This window comes from Nyctibius grandis, chromosome 21 (assembly GCF_013368605.1).
Source record: "Nyctibius grandis isolate bNycGra1 chromosome 21, bNycGra1.pri, whole genome shotgun sequence".
NCBI classification, from domain to species: Eukaryota; Metazoa; Chordata; class Aves; order Nyctibiiformes; family Nyctibiidae; genus Nyctibius; species Nyctibius grandis.
Window position 1 is genome coordinate 1,314,293 of NC_090678.1, and position 17,223 is coordinate 1,331,515.

Here is a 17,223-nt window from a genome sequence, read left to right on the forward strand (position 1 = left end):
CTTTTAGTTTGAAGGAAAACATACTCAAGATCTGAGATTTCTCCTGGATAGCAAGCATCTAAAAGTTTATCTGTACACAACACTTCATTTGAATTTGTTTACCTCTGAGGAAAACAAGATTAAGAATGAACTATATGTTCTAGCAAACCACTGAATTAGTTCTAGATTATAACGTTAGAAATATAAATTTATATATATATTTATAAATATAAATTTATATATATTTATAAATAGAAATGTAAAAATACACCACTGAAACAAATTCACATTATGTGAAATATATAAATATATAAATTATATATATATATTATATATATATTATATATAATATATATAAATATATATATTTATAAATATAAATTTATATATATTTATAAATAGAAATGTAAAAATACACCACTGAAACAAATTCACTTTATGTTGAACAAGCATGTTCTTTTCTAGCTGAAATATTGTGCCAGCTAACTTGGAAAACAGATTTCATCTCTCCCTCCTAACACTGGTTTAGTGTCTTACCTTCAAGAATGTCAGAAATTCTGTACTGATACTAAATATCAAACAGCATGGTGATGATTCACGATTTTCCTGCTTCTATTTTCTGTGATTAGGCTCTGAAATGCAAAGGAGGTAAGTGAAAAGCTTCTCTGATTCCATAATTAGCACACTATGTCTAGCTTATATAACGTTTTCCTACTCACATTTTAAAAGACTGCATTAATCTTTTATCATGAGAAGTATTTACTGTACCTGTATTTTATTTAATTTATTACCTATAACGCAGTTGCACCTCTTCACAAAAAGGCAGTATTTTAAATACACAGATAACAGATGTGTCATTTAGATTGTTATTTCTTACTTACATTTGTTGCCTTCTTTCTGTCTGTTGTAGGTCTTATTTTGTCACAATATACTTGATAATTTTTTTGATGGGACGTTTGTCTGGTTGTTGGGGGTTTTCTTGTTTTTTTTTGTTGTTCTTTTTTTCTGTAAAAAAACCCAAACATTTTAAAGGCTAAAAAATGTGCACAAACCTTTTGGAAAGAGGTGGTCTGACTGGAACTGCAACTCAGCAACTTCTTTCAGGGAAGATGTGTGTCATATTCATTCCTCCTTGTGAGGTTATCTGTCATATAATACACAGTGGAAAAAAAAAAAAAGAAAGAATCCAGATTTTTCTGGGGGAAAAGGGGGGCTTAATCAGTGAAAAAAAAAAAAGAAGATCCTGAAATGGATTCATTCTTTATACATAAAGAATATAAAGTAAAAAAAAAAAAACAAACAATTCAGCTAGGAGTTGACTAAGAAGCCATACAGCTATTTTAAGACCATGATTACATTTCTATTGGTTTTCTTACAACCTATTGTTTGAAGATTTTCAACTTATTTACTTATTTATTCATTTGGCTGTTGGGTATTAATTAAGAGAAAAGGTGAATTGTGATGAAAATAGCAGCGTGAGACTGCATTGCTTCCACAAAAGCAGCAATTTGAAACGTTACAGCTTTATCTTTTACAAGTACAGCTCTTTTGGGAATACTTCCCCTGGACAGAAATTAGGCAGTTCCTCAAATAATGGATAAGATACACTTTATAGCTGTGGGAAACCCCGAAGAATTGCACTTACTACACCACATTTTTAAATTTCATTGGCCCATTACTTGACAAGCATAGTCATCTCATACACAGGGACATAGATAAAGCAGAGATGTTTAATGCTTTCTTCACCTCGGTTTTCAACACCAATGATGGGCGCTGGGACCCCCAGAGCCCTGTGCCTGAGATCCATGACTGTGAGAATGATACACTCCTAATCAACCCCAAACTTGTGCAGGATTTGCTGCTCCAGCTGGATCCGTACAAGTCAATGGGGCCTGAAGGGATTTAACTAAGGGTACTTAAAGAGCTGGCTGACGTCATAGTGAAACCTCTCTCAATGATTTTTCAATGCTCTTGGGAATCTGGAGAGGTCCCAGTTGACTGGAAGTTGGCAAACGTTGTCCCTATCTTCAAGAAGGGCAACAGGGATGACCCCGGTAACTACAGGCCTGTTAGTCTCATCTCGGTGCCTGGAAAATTTATGGAGAAAATTATTCTGGGAGTTAGTGAAACACATCTCAAAGACAATGCAGTCATTGGTCCCAGCCAGCACGGGTTCATGAGGGGAAAGTCCTGTTTTACAAATTTGATTTCTTTCTATGACAAGGTTACCCACCTAGTTGACCAAGGGAAGCCAGTTGATTAATATATTTGGATTTCAGTAAAGCTTTTGATACTGTCTCTCACAGTATCCTCCTGGGCAAAATGTCCAGCATACAGCTGGATAAACACATAATGCAATGGGTGAACAATTGGCTGATAGGTAGGGCTCAAAGAGTTATAGTAAATGGGGCTACATCGGGCTGGTGACCGGTCACTAGTGGGGTTCCTCAGGGATCCATCTTGGGGCCAGTGCTCTTCAATATCTTCATTAATGATTTGGATGCAGGACTTGAAGGATTACTATCCAAGTTCGCTGGTGACACAAAATTGGGAGGAGCTGTTGACACCCCGAGGGTAGAGAGACCCTGCAGAGAGACCTAGATAAATCAGAAAGGTGGGCAATCACCGACCACATGAAGTTTAACAAGGAAAAGTGACGGATTTTGCACCTGAGACAAGGCAACCCTAGATGTACATACGGAGTGGGGAACGAGAGGCTGGAGAGTAGCCCTGTGGAAAGGGATCTGGGGGTTATGGTCTATGGCAAGTTGAACATGAGCCAACAGTGTGTCCTGGCAACCAAGAGGTCCAACATGCTCTGGGGTTCATCAAGCATAGTATTGCTAGCCGGTCAGGGGAGGTGATCGTCCCACTCTACTCGGCACTGGTGCGGCCTCACCTTGAGTACTGTGTGCAGTTTGGGCGCCACAGTATAAAAAGGATATGAAGATACTAGAGAGTGTCCAGAGGAGAGCCACAAAGATGGTCAAGGGTTTAGAGGGGAAGCCGTCCGAGGAGCGGCTGAAGTCACTGGGTCTGTTCAGCTTGGAGAAGAGAAGACTGAGAGGAGACCTCATTGCGGTCTACAACTTCCTCACAAGGGGAAGAGGAGGAGTAGGCGCTGACCTCTTCACCTTGACCATCAGTGACAGAACTCAAGGGAATGGCAGGAAGATATGCCAGGGGAGGATTAGGTTGGATATTAGGAAAAAGTTCTTCACCCAGAGGGTGGTGGAGCACTGGAACAGGCTCCCCAGGGAAGCAGTCATGGTGTCAAGCCTGACAGCATTCAAGCAGCATTTGGACAATGCCCTCAGACACATGGTGTGAATTCTGGGGTTGTCCTATGCTGGGACAGGATTTGGACTCAATGATCCTTGTGGGTCCCTTCCAACTCAGGACATTCTATGATTCTATGATTTGTCATCTGTCTCCTGCTTTCCTCCTTCAGAGAAACACAGGGTTCAGATTCTTGGCCCTGCTGTGTTTCTGCAAAGACACTGTTATCTCCTTGTTCATCCTCCCCAGCCATCACCACTTCTCACAGCCCCTTCATCTGATGCCTCAGCACCTTGACCAGAGCACACCTCCCACAAATGAAGCCAGCACACCCTGCAGCCAAGACCTAGACAACCACATCCTCTCTCAGGAGCTCTTTCTGGTCAAGGTCTGTGATGTGTTAAGGACACTCTGTGTCTCCAGCAGGTGTTGGCCACAATACATGGCACGTCACTGTGCTAAGCAGCCTTCAGTGGAGAAGATGCAAGCTCTTTCTACCCAGCAAGTAATGAGTAAGGCTCTCATCTTGCTCAGCACACTGCAGAAGTGAGTCCTCACCCCCAGCAGCCACCAGAAATCCCTGAGGAAGAAGCCTGGAAACTGCAACAACTGTGGCTCTGTGTGCTGCTCCCAGACTTAATAATCAGACTTAATGCTCTTCCTAAAATATTGCGTGTGAGATGCCTATCATATTAATCAATGTTTAACAAAGGCAAAAAGTGCTGCTCACTGAGTATAAATACTTGCACAGAAAGATTTAGCATTTGTTTAGTGAGCTTAATTAAAAAGCTCTACTTGATGTGAGTGGTGCCCTTTTGAGGATCTAAACTCCTTGATAAAGAAATAAGCTGTTTTCTCTCACTTAGAGCTTCCTTTTCTTTGCAAATGATGAGTGGTTTCAAAGATCAAAAGGTAAATTCTCATCTGCTATCTTAATTTAAAAGCTATTTTAACATTCTGATAAGCCCAGGAATTTAGGAAGGCTTCATTTTGTTTGCCTCACTAGTTGATGAACAAACTTAAGGTAATTAATCGAAGTCAGATACCTCAGAAACAGCCATAGTCTTTGCACTTAGCACAGGAACATAAAAATTTACATAAGAAAGACCTTTTCACTAATGATTAAACTTCTTTGTCTACTGTTTAATACAACTGACTAATTTCAATGAAGGCCAAGGTTGAGAGAGGAAGGCATTGTACTGTATTTAGATTTAATCACGTAGAATTATAAAAACGGAAAACATAATCAATAATCAAATAATGTGGAATTAAACTCTTCAGATAGAGGAGAAATTGATAACATTTTCCCATAGCTGCAGCTAAGGAAGATCCTGAACTTCTCTGAACAAAACCCACTTGATTACACTAAGCAAAAAGTTTCTGAGTCTTTCTGACCTTGCAGTTTCTAGTATTATTTGCATTCAATGTTTTGCATAAATACAAAACGTACACCTGTCTATGCCCAGCCTGTGATATGCAACAAAAAAAAAAAAAGAAAGAAAGAAAAATCCCTTTCATGTATTGTCCCACAGTGTCAGTCTTCTGACTCTTTTATTTTAGGAATAAAATTATAGGATACTAATGTCCAGGATTAAAGGGAACAATGTACTTGATGTTAAAAAAAAATTCCAAAAGTTATGGGGTAAATGAGAAACCAAAACTTAGTAAGATTTATTTTGGTAAAGGATTTTACCATGAGTTTACATAAACAGACATGGCTGTAATTTCTACATCACATTAGAAGCATTTCAAAAAGGCTTTTTGGAGATACTGGTGACTTGTTTAAGGTGAAAGAAAGTAAAAAAATCTGAAACTGTAAAGTATAGAGACTGAACAATTGCAAAACAATTTATACCTTTAAAATGTTCTAAATATTGACACAGATCTTACTATAAAATCATAATAAAATAATAAATAATAATATAGCACTGCACTAAAACACTAAACTAAATAAATTAGTTTAAATCTATATATAAACCTTATATTTCAAAATTATCAAAACAACATTTAGATTTATCAAAGTTTACCTTTTCTGCACTGTTGGGTAATTAATTATTTATTTTTAGATTATGGAGTCTTGTTATGAAAAAAAAAAAAACCCACCTTTGAATTCTCAAATTTTCCTGGAATTGAAAATTCTTTTAATCTAATCTTAACTGGTTTTCTTTTTTTAGTTTAAGCTGCCAGCACCATTTGGGGCTTACTTCTTCTTTTCATTAGGGAAAAGAATTTATGACCATGAGGTATTTGGCAAGAATCCATTCAATTAAAAATAATGTACAAAATTTCTATTTGTCTTAACACCAGAGTAAAATAATACTAGATAGTTCTTCTGTGCAAAATTCAAAGTCCTTGTCAGAGTCCTTGCTATACCACCATTTATCTGTTGCTGACTAGCAACCCAAAAGGATTTTATGACCCATTGGTTGAATTGAGGTTTGCTTAATGTCAACTAACATCCTCATGAAAGGCAAGGGAAAGTCTAACTCACAGACTAAAACCTCTATCCAAAGCCAACCGAGGACATAATATTTTCCATCTCTGTAGTGGACCTGGGAAATGCTTCCTATAATTTACTTTGGGAGAAGACTCTTAGTGTCTAATATTTTAAACCATTTTTTATCACAGAAAACGGGATTCATGCAGCTAAATCCAGAGAACCATGAGCAAGTCTGTGGCTTCATTTTCCAAATAGCTGCATCATGACAACTACAAACTCACGGAGATTCCCTTTTCCAAAGAACTTATGTAGGATATTCACTTTGAACTAAATTGAAACTAAAAGTGAGTAATGATTACTATTATTTTTGCAGCTATAGAAATGTGGCCTAGTTAAATTTCTTCAGGAATTTCATCCAAGCTTCTACTGGAATCTGAACCAAGAACTATAATTCTTCACTAATACTTTTTGGCACATCTATACACCCCTCCTTCCCTAACAGTTGTTTCAGACGACAAAGACTATTTTGGAGACTTTCAGGTTACTGGAAGGTAATGTCAGTAAATGACTCTCAGTTTTGTTGATTACAGAAGTAGTAGCTTTTCTTTTTCTTTTTTTCTGCTTGCACAAAGCTAACTATCCTCTCACAGCATGCTCAGATTAATTTCTGTATTTTATTGTCAGAGCTCATTCTTGCTGATGAATGTTTTTTACCTTGTAAGCTTCCTGAGCAAAAAGGCTAAATAAATAGGGATGGATATATTCTCTTGGTGCTATCTTCAGTCTCAAAGTTGTACTGAAGAACAAGAAATTTCAAACATAGACAGCTAATCTCTTCCTGCCCCCTTAAGGACAACCAAAAATAGACCAGTCAAGATCTGATTTATATTTGTTTAAAAATGACGAATCAAAATGCAGAAGCTCTAACTCTATACAGTCCCAGTTGCAGTTAAGAAAGCCTCCTTTCCTGATTAAAACAGAACATTTTAGTCCATTGTTGCTGAAAACAATGAAATTATTAACCATCATTCACTGGCTGATTTTGACTGCAATAGCTGTTCCTTGGGACTGGAGATAGCAGATGAAGGAGTGCTGGGAAGTCAACCACTCCATGCAGTCAGGTCAATGATAGCATATGTCACTTGGAAGATATGTTTTATTTCCTTGGTCACATAGTTAACAGATAGCGATTTATCTTTATATTATTCTAGTGTATCTCAAATGCCACCAAACGTGACAATATCTTCCTTCTCATACCATAGCAAGAGATCTGTAAAAATCCACGGACCACCCACAGAACGCAGATGTTCACTCCTTCTTGTAGGCCAGTTCACAAGCAGCCTCTGCAGGCAGATTGTACAAATTCTGACATAGTGCTACTTCCCAAAATAACACCAAAATTGTTCTGCATTTAAAAGGCACCTCTTTATGCCTTCTTTCAATCTACTGCCTAATAATTTTCCTTAATGCTCCCCATTCTTATAACAAAAGAATTATATTTTTCTCTATTTTTTTCATCTGATTTTTTTTACCCTATAATATTCCTTCAATTTTTTTTCTTTTCCTAGCTGAAGAGGCTTGTTTCTTTGATTCCTCTCTATGGATATCATTCAGTGTCCTTGTCAGCTCTTCTCTTTCTTCTCTTCTAGTTTTACCATAGCTTTCCAAGAAGGGAAATCACTGTATTTCAGATTCACATGTAAGTACCATGGCGTAACTGTTAAGTTATGCAGGCAAATAACTATGCCCTGGCCTGAGTTTTAGCTAACTGAGCTGACCAGGGGAAACTACTGCAGCTGACATGAAAAGTTGCTGGGAACAGCAGATAACAGAGAGAGAAGCTCATAGGAGTTGCAAAGAGCACCATGAGGTATGGCGAGATATCACAGGGGGTGGAGAGGGGTTATGTTTGAGAGTGACAGCCAAGCTTCACAGATAATTTGAGGGGAGCATTGGGAACCCTTCAGGAATACAATCTTGCAAGGCCAATAGCTCCTGGGTAACTGTGCTGGGGATACCTTATAAGGTCAAGATGTCCTTGATAACAATATCGTAAATACCAAATTTCAATGTACCAAAACTGAGACCGACTGGGAAAAAGTAATTAGGAGCATGATACAGGAGACAAGGGTGGAGAAAGGAAGAGATGAAAGTCAATGAGAGGAAGACAAAGAATGGGTAAATGAGAGAAGAGGGATGAGAGGGACCAGTGCCATGTGGGCAGGCACAGGTCAACGTGCTTGTCTGGCTGAGCCCTGCGCCTCATCGCTGTCATCCATCCTGTCTTCTCGTTACAACCTATTCCTAAATATTTCCTGTCTGACCTCACTTTCTACCTGGAGAGGGGGGAAGAGGTCTCAGTGCCAGATCCATAAGTCTGTGTGACAGCAAATGGTGGGACTGGGGCATGGGTGTGTTTCCTCAGTGAACTTCCATCACCTGTGTCTGTGTACATGCATCTGCTTGGATGTCTGAGCACATTTCTCTCTGGATTACATGTGTATCCTTGCTCCTGGGCAGACCTGCAAAGGGGAACAGCAGCAGCCGTTGCCACGTCCATTGGGCTGGAACCGGATATTTTACTACTCTGAATTAATTCTGTACCATCAGCAAACTATTCACTTCCTTTTTCAGATCATGAATGAACACTCTGAACACCAGAGATTTCAGCTTAGCTGTGTGGAGGATTTCACTGATAACATGTTACATTGCAAAAACTATTTAAAATCTGTCTCTATGTTTTCTCTGAAACATCTGTAATACCTATTCAAGCAAGGTTTTTTTAAAGTTCGGTGCTTTGTTAGTACTCACTACTCAATGCCTTATTGAAATGGATTGCTTGAGACTGCATATGGCTAACAAATATAAAGGCCTATCATTTTTAGATATTTAGAATGTGTATCTTCCAGATTTGTGGCCAAAGATTTGATTTAAGGAAATAACATATAGTATTTTTCCATCTAAGACATCAAAGCCTATGTATTTCAGAGAACTTTTTCTCTTTATAGCCCTTTGGCAGAGGGCACGCCCTCTCTTAAGTGAAACCTATTACCTCTAAAGCAAAGGCAATAAACTTTAATCAGGTTACTGCATATCACAAAGAGGTTAAGGAAAATAAATTGAAGCTCTTCACTGAAAACGCATTTAAAAAATAAGTAAGAAGGTTGAATATCCTGAGATTGTCTTGTATTTTAAAGACGTTTGGAGAGTACTTAATGTAAATTCTATTTTAAAATGCTTTCAGAGTCTGGAATGTTTAACTGTTAAAGAACATTAAAATAATGAATAACAGCAACTATTACAAAAGATCTTTCATTCAGCAATGGATCTTGATGTACTTAACATCGTGTTTCAGAATGATCTGTGAAAATTGTTATTGCTTAGATTGATGCCATTCTGGTTTAGCTAGTGAATAAACATTAAACAAACAAACAAACAAAAACAAAAAAGACAATAAAGGATCATCCTCGTTCTCAAATGTTGCTGCCTAAAAAAAAAACCCCTAAAATAATGAGTCAGTTTTCACTTTCCAAGAAGGTACAACATAACCTCAAATACACAAACATAAACACATAGGTCATAATTTTTATCCAAACTTATTTTTTCTTCCTCTGTGTGCAGAACTGTATAGAACCGTCAAGCTTTACCCAATACAGCACCAAAACTTTGAGTACTGAAGACTAAGGAAACTATTCTTATAGAAGCATCAAAAACCTAAATTAGCTTTTTCAATGCAGATCAGTGAAAGCAGACTTGAAAAAAGTAACAAATGCTAAGGATTTAAGTTTTAGTACTATGTAACCACTTTGCTCTGCTTACTAGAATATTAAGGATATCTTGCGCTATTGAAAGAGATACAGCTGCCAATCTGAGTGGTCATTTTTTTTCTGCTTTCTAAAGAAAGCAGTTACCAACTGTAACTTCTAGAGAAGAACTAGAAGACAATCAAGAAATTCAGACCTTTAAGCTTGCTGAAAAGAATAAACTTGAAGACATGGCCTATGAAGTTCTATACAGCTATCAAATATTAAACTTGTTTGCAAATAGATACAGGTTTGCACATGGCTTGTACTATATACAAATACATGATGTATTTCTCTATACAGCCTTTCCCTTGAAAGGAAATACATGGGAAAATTTCTTTTTTACTACCTCTGTTAAAAAAAACTTCTATTACTTCCTGAAGAAAGTCTAGTGCTTTGACAAAGAACAAGTGGTAGTCAGAATTAAATATATAGGCATTATTTTATGATTAAAAATAGTCTGCTCCAAAATTTACAGTAAAAATCAAGACCATTCTGTTTTCTCTTCTTAATTGACATATTAGTCTATTAGTCTAGCTCTCTTGTTGTAGGGGTTTAAAAAGATAATTTTCAATTTTGTTATTAAAAATCACAAGCCACTTCCAACAGGAATGGGTGGGGTTTTTTTAAGCTTTAGATAGGAAAAAAAGAAAAAGTGAAGTTTTCTGTTCAGCATGTTCCCTTCAACATTCAGCACTGCTTCAAAATCCTGACCTTTTAGACACTCCAGCAGCATATATACATAGTATGGTGGTACTCTTTAATGCTGTTCTTTGCTCAACCTAATGAAGTATGTTTTGCTATTTATTTCCAGCAGAAGGAAAAGTGATGTTATAGATTTTTTTTTTTCTTTTGCTAGTGCTCTTTATTACACTACAGTTGCAATTCTAAAAGACTGCATTCTTCCTCTCCCCACAATGCCAGACCCCAGGACAGTTGGTTAGTAACTCTAAATTAGTATTGCAGGAATGCCTTAAAAGATTTCTGCTCTTAAATGTTGAGTTGGAATGAAAATGGAGTGCTTCTGTGTGCTAAGAATTCCCACACAGCTGTGCTGTAACTAGAGCAATGAGAAAGTTGGGTTTATGGGGGGATGCTATGACATACATTTTGGCTTCAGTTCGCAGAGTATGTATTTCCTGAGTCAGTAACATCACATGCAATAACCAAATTTGGTTTTCATTTTAAGACTGAGACTATGAAAAAAAACATCCTATTGTAATTTTCACTCCAAATCACATATTTGTCCCTAGTAAAGTTGGAGGGAAATGATCAAAAGCCCATAAACTTTGAAACTCATTTCATGTTCACTGAAAAATTGATATATTTTCTTGTAGCTTTGAAATAAGTATAGAGCAAACATGGAGTTTATTGCATGATCTGAAATTAGATTCATTTTTGAAAGTTTTATTACAAAAAATTATGCATGGCTATTTACAATACAATTGCTAAAATTCCTGGAAATAGCAGGCTGTCATTTTACAAGGTTTTCTGAAAAGGCAATGACAGCACCAGAACTCTGCATGAGGCACAGCATCACTATAGTCTGTATGCATCAATAGGGATTGAGTAAGATCTCTTCAATTCACACAGAATACAAATGCATTGTCTTCTCATGGCATTCTTGATTTGAAAATTCATATGGTCCTGTCACACTTCTTCCTTGCTTATGAGCTACCTTATTTACTCAGTGTTTGGCAACTGTGTTTTTCCCTTTTTGTTCCACAAAGGCCAGGCTTCTTACTCAGATTATAATACAATTTGTCTTCAAGTAATACCACAGGAGAAAGAGATCTTAATCTCAGATAATATTATTACTACTAGTAGTGTTAGCTAATAAAAGAACATAATACAACATGGATATCCGCAAGGAAGGACAATTTAGGTATCATTAAAACATTTCATTAAATACAGTCATTTTGGTTAGCTTTTATCAGATTATAAAAATAAGTTATATAGTCATTAAATTCATACACAATCTAATGAAAGTAATCCAAATAACACAGAAACAGAACCTGGTATGTTCTTCAAAAGGAATGCTTTGACCTTTTCCCAGTATAACTGAAAAGGGTCATTGAAACTACCACACTATATTTTTTGACAAAAATATCAATGTAATTAAAAAATTTGTATCAGAAGTTCTTTGACCAGCTCTCATCCCTATCTGCATTCTACCACAATGCCATTAGCTCTTAAAGTCGCTGACAGATGCAGGAAAGTATTAAATGTGACTATTACTGAAAAGAAATCTTGCGACTATTTTTTCTCTTTGTGTCCATGAATGTTTCTTTATTATCTACTCCTTTTTGTCAGTATTATATAATTTTATGATGCAAATCTGTTCTTGTGTATATAATCCCTCTCTAGCGTTGGCTGCCAATTGCAATCACAGAATTCTGGGGAAATCCAGGTAATTCTTTTCTCTCCTTGCACAGCAAAGTTAACATCAGCTTGTCATGATACACCTCTTCTCCATTTTTTTTTTCTGCAATTTTAAAGTTCTTCTTTAAGGTACATCAAAAATATCAAGTGAGTAGTCAAGTATCATGAAAGCTGAAAACTATCCAAAGATCACAACTAATTTCTGTTAATAATGATTAAAAGACCCTTTGGAAACTTCTGTATTGATGTTTTTAGAAAACTATATGTTGGTATCTGAGTTTCTCTGTGTTCTAAGCATATTAATAGCAATTTCAAACAGGAAAAGATGATAAAATAATAAAATAATAAATGAAAACATGCATAGTTACTTTCACGCATAAAAATCCCAACCCAACCAACCAGAAAAAAAAACAAACCTTCAGTGTTTCACTAGCTGATCAAACAGTATGTGTAATTTTAAGACTGCAATCATTCCCTCCAAGCAAGGGCCAGCCACCTCACACCAGTTTCACCTATCAAGTGGAACAAATGCCAGATGTAATGAAAAAGAAAATGTAGCACAAAAGTCCTAACTTACTAACTGATACAGTTAGTAACTCAAACAAAAAACTGGGTTAGCCATGTTTCAGTATTTGTTAATTCTGGGTTTATCTAGAATATGTCAGTGTTAACAGGGAAAAAAAGTTTCTTGATGTAACCCTCCTGCTTCATGTTACTGTGAAAAATGGGAGGCCCTTTTTGAGTGGCTGACTAGATGTCTCTGCCATTGTGAATGGCAGAAGCAAAGGAAACTTAGAGCTTCCTCTTTGTGGAAACTGAAAGTGTGTCTTATTAACTGAAAACATCATCTGTTGTAATTCAAACCTTTCTACCACACATTCCAAATTTCTTTCACTGGAAAGAAGCATATCCTGCAATCAGAGGCTTAAAAAATAAACATCAGAGTAATTTTTGAGTCAAAAGTGCATGCTAGGTTGAATACATATTTGATTAATTACTTGTATTTATAGTTTTTATTGTCTTTGATTTGGATAGGGTTTTTTATACCTACATTTGTATTTAGGATGCTTTATTAGTTTGTCTGTTGGGTGCACAAACAGAAAATATGGATTTCCAAGCTAGATTATTTATTTTACTTAAAGAAAACAAGAATGCAATAGTAGAGAGACAACACATGAAGAAGGATTGATCTATTGCTTTTAGCGGATCCATTCTGAGTTGTCTGAAGTCTCTGTGGAAAAGAAAGGATGTTTACTTGTTAGTAAGTGGATGTTCTTAGAGACTTTTTGTCCATGTGCACAGTCACGCTGTACAGATGACTATTCCCATGCACTGAAGCCAGAGAACTTCAGCTGCAGCTAAACTTCCCACATGCCACAAATACTGTTGCGAGGAACAGTGTCACAGTCCACTCTCAAATCCTTTTATCATATAAAGAATAATACACAGCAAAAGCAAGAGAGATTAGGACCAGAAGAGGTTGAAGTATGAATATGAATGTTGGCAACATGTCTTAAAAGACATCCCAATACTGCTTTCACTTTTTATTGACTGTATACTGTCAAGATAAAACTTGTTAATTGAGACCCCCAGGATATGAAGATAAGCTGATGAATCTGCCCAGGAGAAAATACATTTCAGTCTCTCCTGATTCTTTTTTCTGGCTAGTGAATTAAAAAATACATTTTCTACATATATATTCTATCACAAGAAAGGAAAAACATCTGGCGAGTCCATCATAGAGGAGAGACCATAGGAAGGAGAGAATTTATTTTCTTAGTTGGGGAAGACACAATGAGCAAAACCAGAGAAACAAATAAACGGAAAGAAAACAGAAGGAAAAAAATCAAGGAATAGAAAACACAAAGAAGACAAACCTCAAAGAATTATTAGAACTGGAAGAGCCATAGAGGAAAAAATCCATCTCAGCAACATGGCTGAGAGAAGTTGAAGACAGGATCAAATGCTTTACCCTTAGCATTTCACACAGAGGAGATAAGTGATCTCCAAGGTACATTGCTAAGGGTGGACATCTCTTTCTGGAGTAGCTGGTCTATGAATACAAACCATGAGTAATAGCTCAAAGACAATGTTTAAGTATCTCTTATGCAAAAGAGCTTTTCTCTTCAGCTTTTTAGTAATTTTATCCCTTAAGAGAAGCTTTCCTGTACATGTAGGTATATATACACACATCAAGTAAAACAGATTAATAATCATGTGACAGGCACACAACACTGTGCATGGTGTTGACAAACATCAACATTTAAGTGCCAGCTTGTCTTTGTACATAGTAGTTCTGATTGATGTTTCAGATTTATCAAGGCATAAGTGATCCCTTCCAAATAGAATCACTTTATGATACAGAGGCTGTGCAAATGGCTATGTGGAACTGGAGTGAGAAAATTACTGACTTTCTCAGCATGTTCCTCCTTCACGTTCAGCTTTCTAGGAACGTTTTACCTGCAAGAGACAGCAATATTGCTGGGAGTCACAGAAAATGAAAAATTAAAACTGAAGTTAATAGGGAGAGCAAAAATTGTTGTTGCCCACAGGGTTTTCCTTGTGTAACATTGCTCACAGGCCAGTGAGGGCTGGGGACTGTTACTCTAAACTATAGGACATGAAGATGTTCAACTTGATTATTACCAGTTAAAAGACCTTTCTGGTCAGAGTTCGGTTAGAATAATTTGTTATTATACCAATCAGCATTTTCACCCTAGGCAGTTATAAGCAGCTGCTTTGTTTGTAATGAGTATTTAAGTATAAAAACAAATCTTTCCATCTGCACTTGTAAATAAATCTGCGCCTAAAGATGCTTAGTGTTGATCTGCTGTTAGCATAAATTAGAGAACCTCTTTGTTTTAAAGGTAGCAACAGAGCTTTTCATTGGCATAAGTATAGAATCATATCGTAGAATGATAGAACGGTTTGGGTTGGAAGGGACCTTAAAGACCATTTAGTTCCAACCCCCCTGCCACAGGCAGGGACACCTTTCCACTAGACCAAGTTTCTCAAAGTCTCGTCCAATCTGGCCTTAAACATTTCCAGGGAGGGGGCAGCCACAACTTCTCTGGGCAACTTGTGCCAGTGTCTCACCACTCTCACAGGAAAGAATTTCTTCCTAATAGCTAATCTAAATCTATCCTCTTTCAGTTTAAAACCATTCCCCCTCATCCTGTCACTCCATGCCCTTGTAAAAAGCTCCTCTCCAGCTTTCCTGTAGCCCCTTCAGGTACTGGAAGGCTGATAGAAAGTCTCCCTGGAACCTTCTCTTCTCCAGGCTGCACAGCCCCAACTCTCTCAGCCTGTCTTCATAGGAGAGGTGCTCCAGCCCTCTAATCTTCTTCATGGCCCTCCTCTGGACTTGCTCCAACAGCTCCATGTCCTTAGAGTTAAGTTCTTGTATTTATATAGTTCAATGAGTAAGTCAGCTGAGTAGCAGTCAAAAACAAATATAGTGTTAAAAATTGAGCAAGTAATGGAGAGCATACATGCAACATTATGTCACTAAGTCTGTATCAGAATTCTTGTCTGTTATGTGTAGCTTTGTTTTACAATCTCAGAAAAAAGATAATATAGCTAGAAGAGACATGGAGAAGGGCTGTGAGGGTGATGGTGATATAGAATTAATTTTTTCAGACAGTGAAGGAAGGCTCCTCATCTAGAAAAGAAGTGCCAGGGGGTGAAATAGTCAGTGCTAGAAGGAGAGAAAAAGGTCAAAATTCAAAATCTGAGAATAGCAATTTAGCAATTTACAATATCATCGCAGCACATTTAAATACAGGAAGGGAAAATTAATCTTTTTTCAGGCTGCATAATGAAGCTGTAGAAACCACTGTCAAAACATCCCATGGAATCTAATGCTCTAGACAGGTTTGAAGAGCTAAAAGGAGACAATAAGAATGCCCTTCTTGTTCTGTCAGTCTGGTGACTAACAGTTTGCAGAGCCCCGAAGGGCTGACTGTTACCTTACTTTCTTGTGTGTCTCCTGTCCAGAACAGAGCAGTGCACTGTACAGATGTTTGTTCTTATTTAGCAAATCTTCTCATATATTCTTACCTCACCTACTGAATTTTATTTGTCAAATAAACCCATAGGCCCCTTTACTATATACAGTACTTCAGATAAATGAAAACTGAGGTTTTTCTGAGTCATTTTATAGTGTTTTGTGGTAGGTTTATTCTATTTTATTTCAGAAGGTCTAATTCCTTTTCACTACAGCATTTTAAAGAAAACTTTTACTTAAATTACTGTGCCACAACTTCACAGTCAAAAGCATTGTGCTACTTGAGCTATACAGTAAAATCTATGATTTTATCAGGTTCTTCTCACCAAGATTACAAATCGCTAATATTTACTAGGACAAGTCTGCCAGTCAGACAATATATGAAATATTTCTGTTATTTTTATATTTTGAAATGTGCAGAACATTCTATGGACTAAACACTGACTTCCTGATCTTTATAGTTAACTGAGATGGTGAAAGAACAGCAACTTAATAAATTACCCAAGTAATCCGCTAACATTTCTGACATTGTGCTCTATAATACAATTTTCTAGAGTTTTTTTGCTAGTCAAGTCTCAAAAGTAGAACAGAATAGAGTAGAATACAGTAAAATAGAATAGAATAGAATACAATGCAATACAATACAATACAATACAATACAATACAATAATTTCAGTTGGAAGGGACCTACAATGATCATCTAGTCCACCCCTGGCCAATTCAGGGCTGATCAAAAGTTAAAGCACATTATTAAAGGTATTGGCCAAATGCCTCTTAAACACTGACAGGCTTGGGGCATCGACCACCTCTCTAGGAAGCCCGTTCCAGTGTTTCACCACCCTCTTGGTAAAGAAATGTTTCCTAATGTCTAGTCTGAACCTCTCCTGACACAGCTTTGAACCATTCCCACACGTCTTGTCACTGGATTTCAGGGAGAAGAGATCAGCATCTCCCTCTCCACATCCCCTCCTCAGGAAACTGTAGAGAGCAATGAGGTCACCCCTCAGCCTCCTTTTCTCCAAATCAGACAAACCAAGAATCCTTAGCTGCTCCTCATAGGACATTATTTGTCCTGAAGTGGTCAGGCAGTTGGACTAGATGATCGTTGTAGGTCCCTTCCAACTGAACTATTCTATTCTATTCTATTCTATTCTATTCTATTCTATTCTATTCTATTCTATTCTATTCTATTCTATTCTAAAACCTGTTTCCATCATTTTGCTTATGATTGGCAAGGTACCCCAAATGATCAACCTTATTCAATCATAGCTGTAGGTCCAGTTCTACTCTAATCCTGGAAATTATAATCGTGGATGTTGACTAGAAGGAAAACA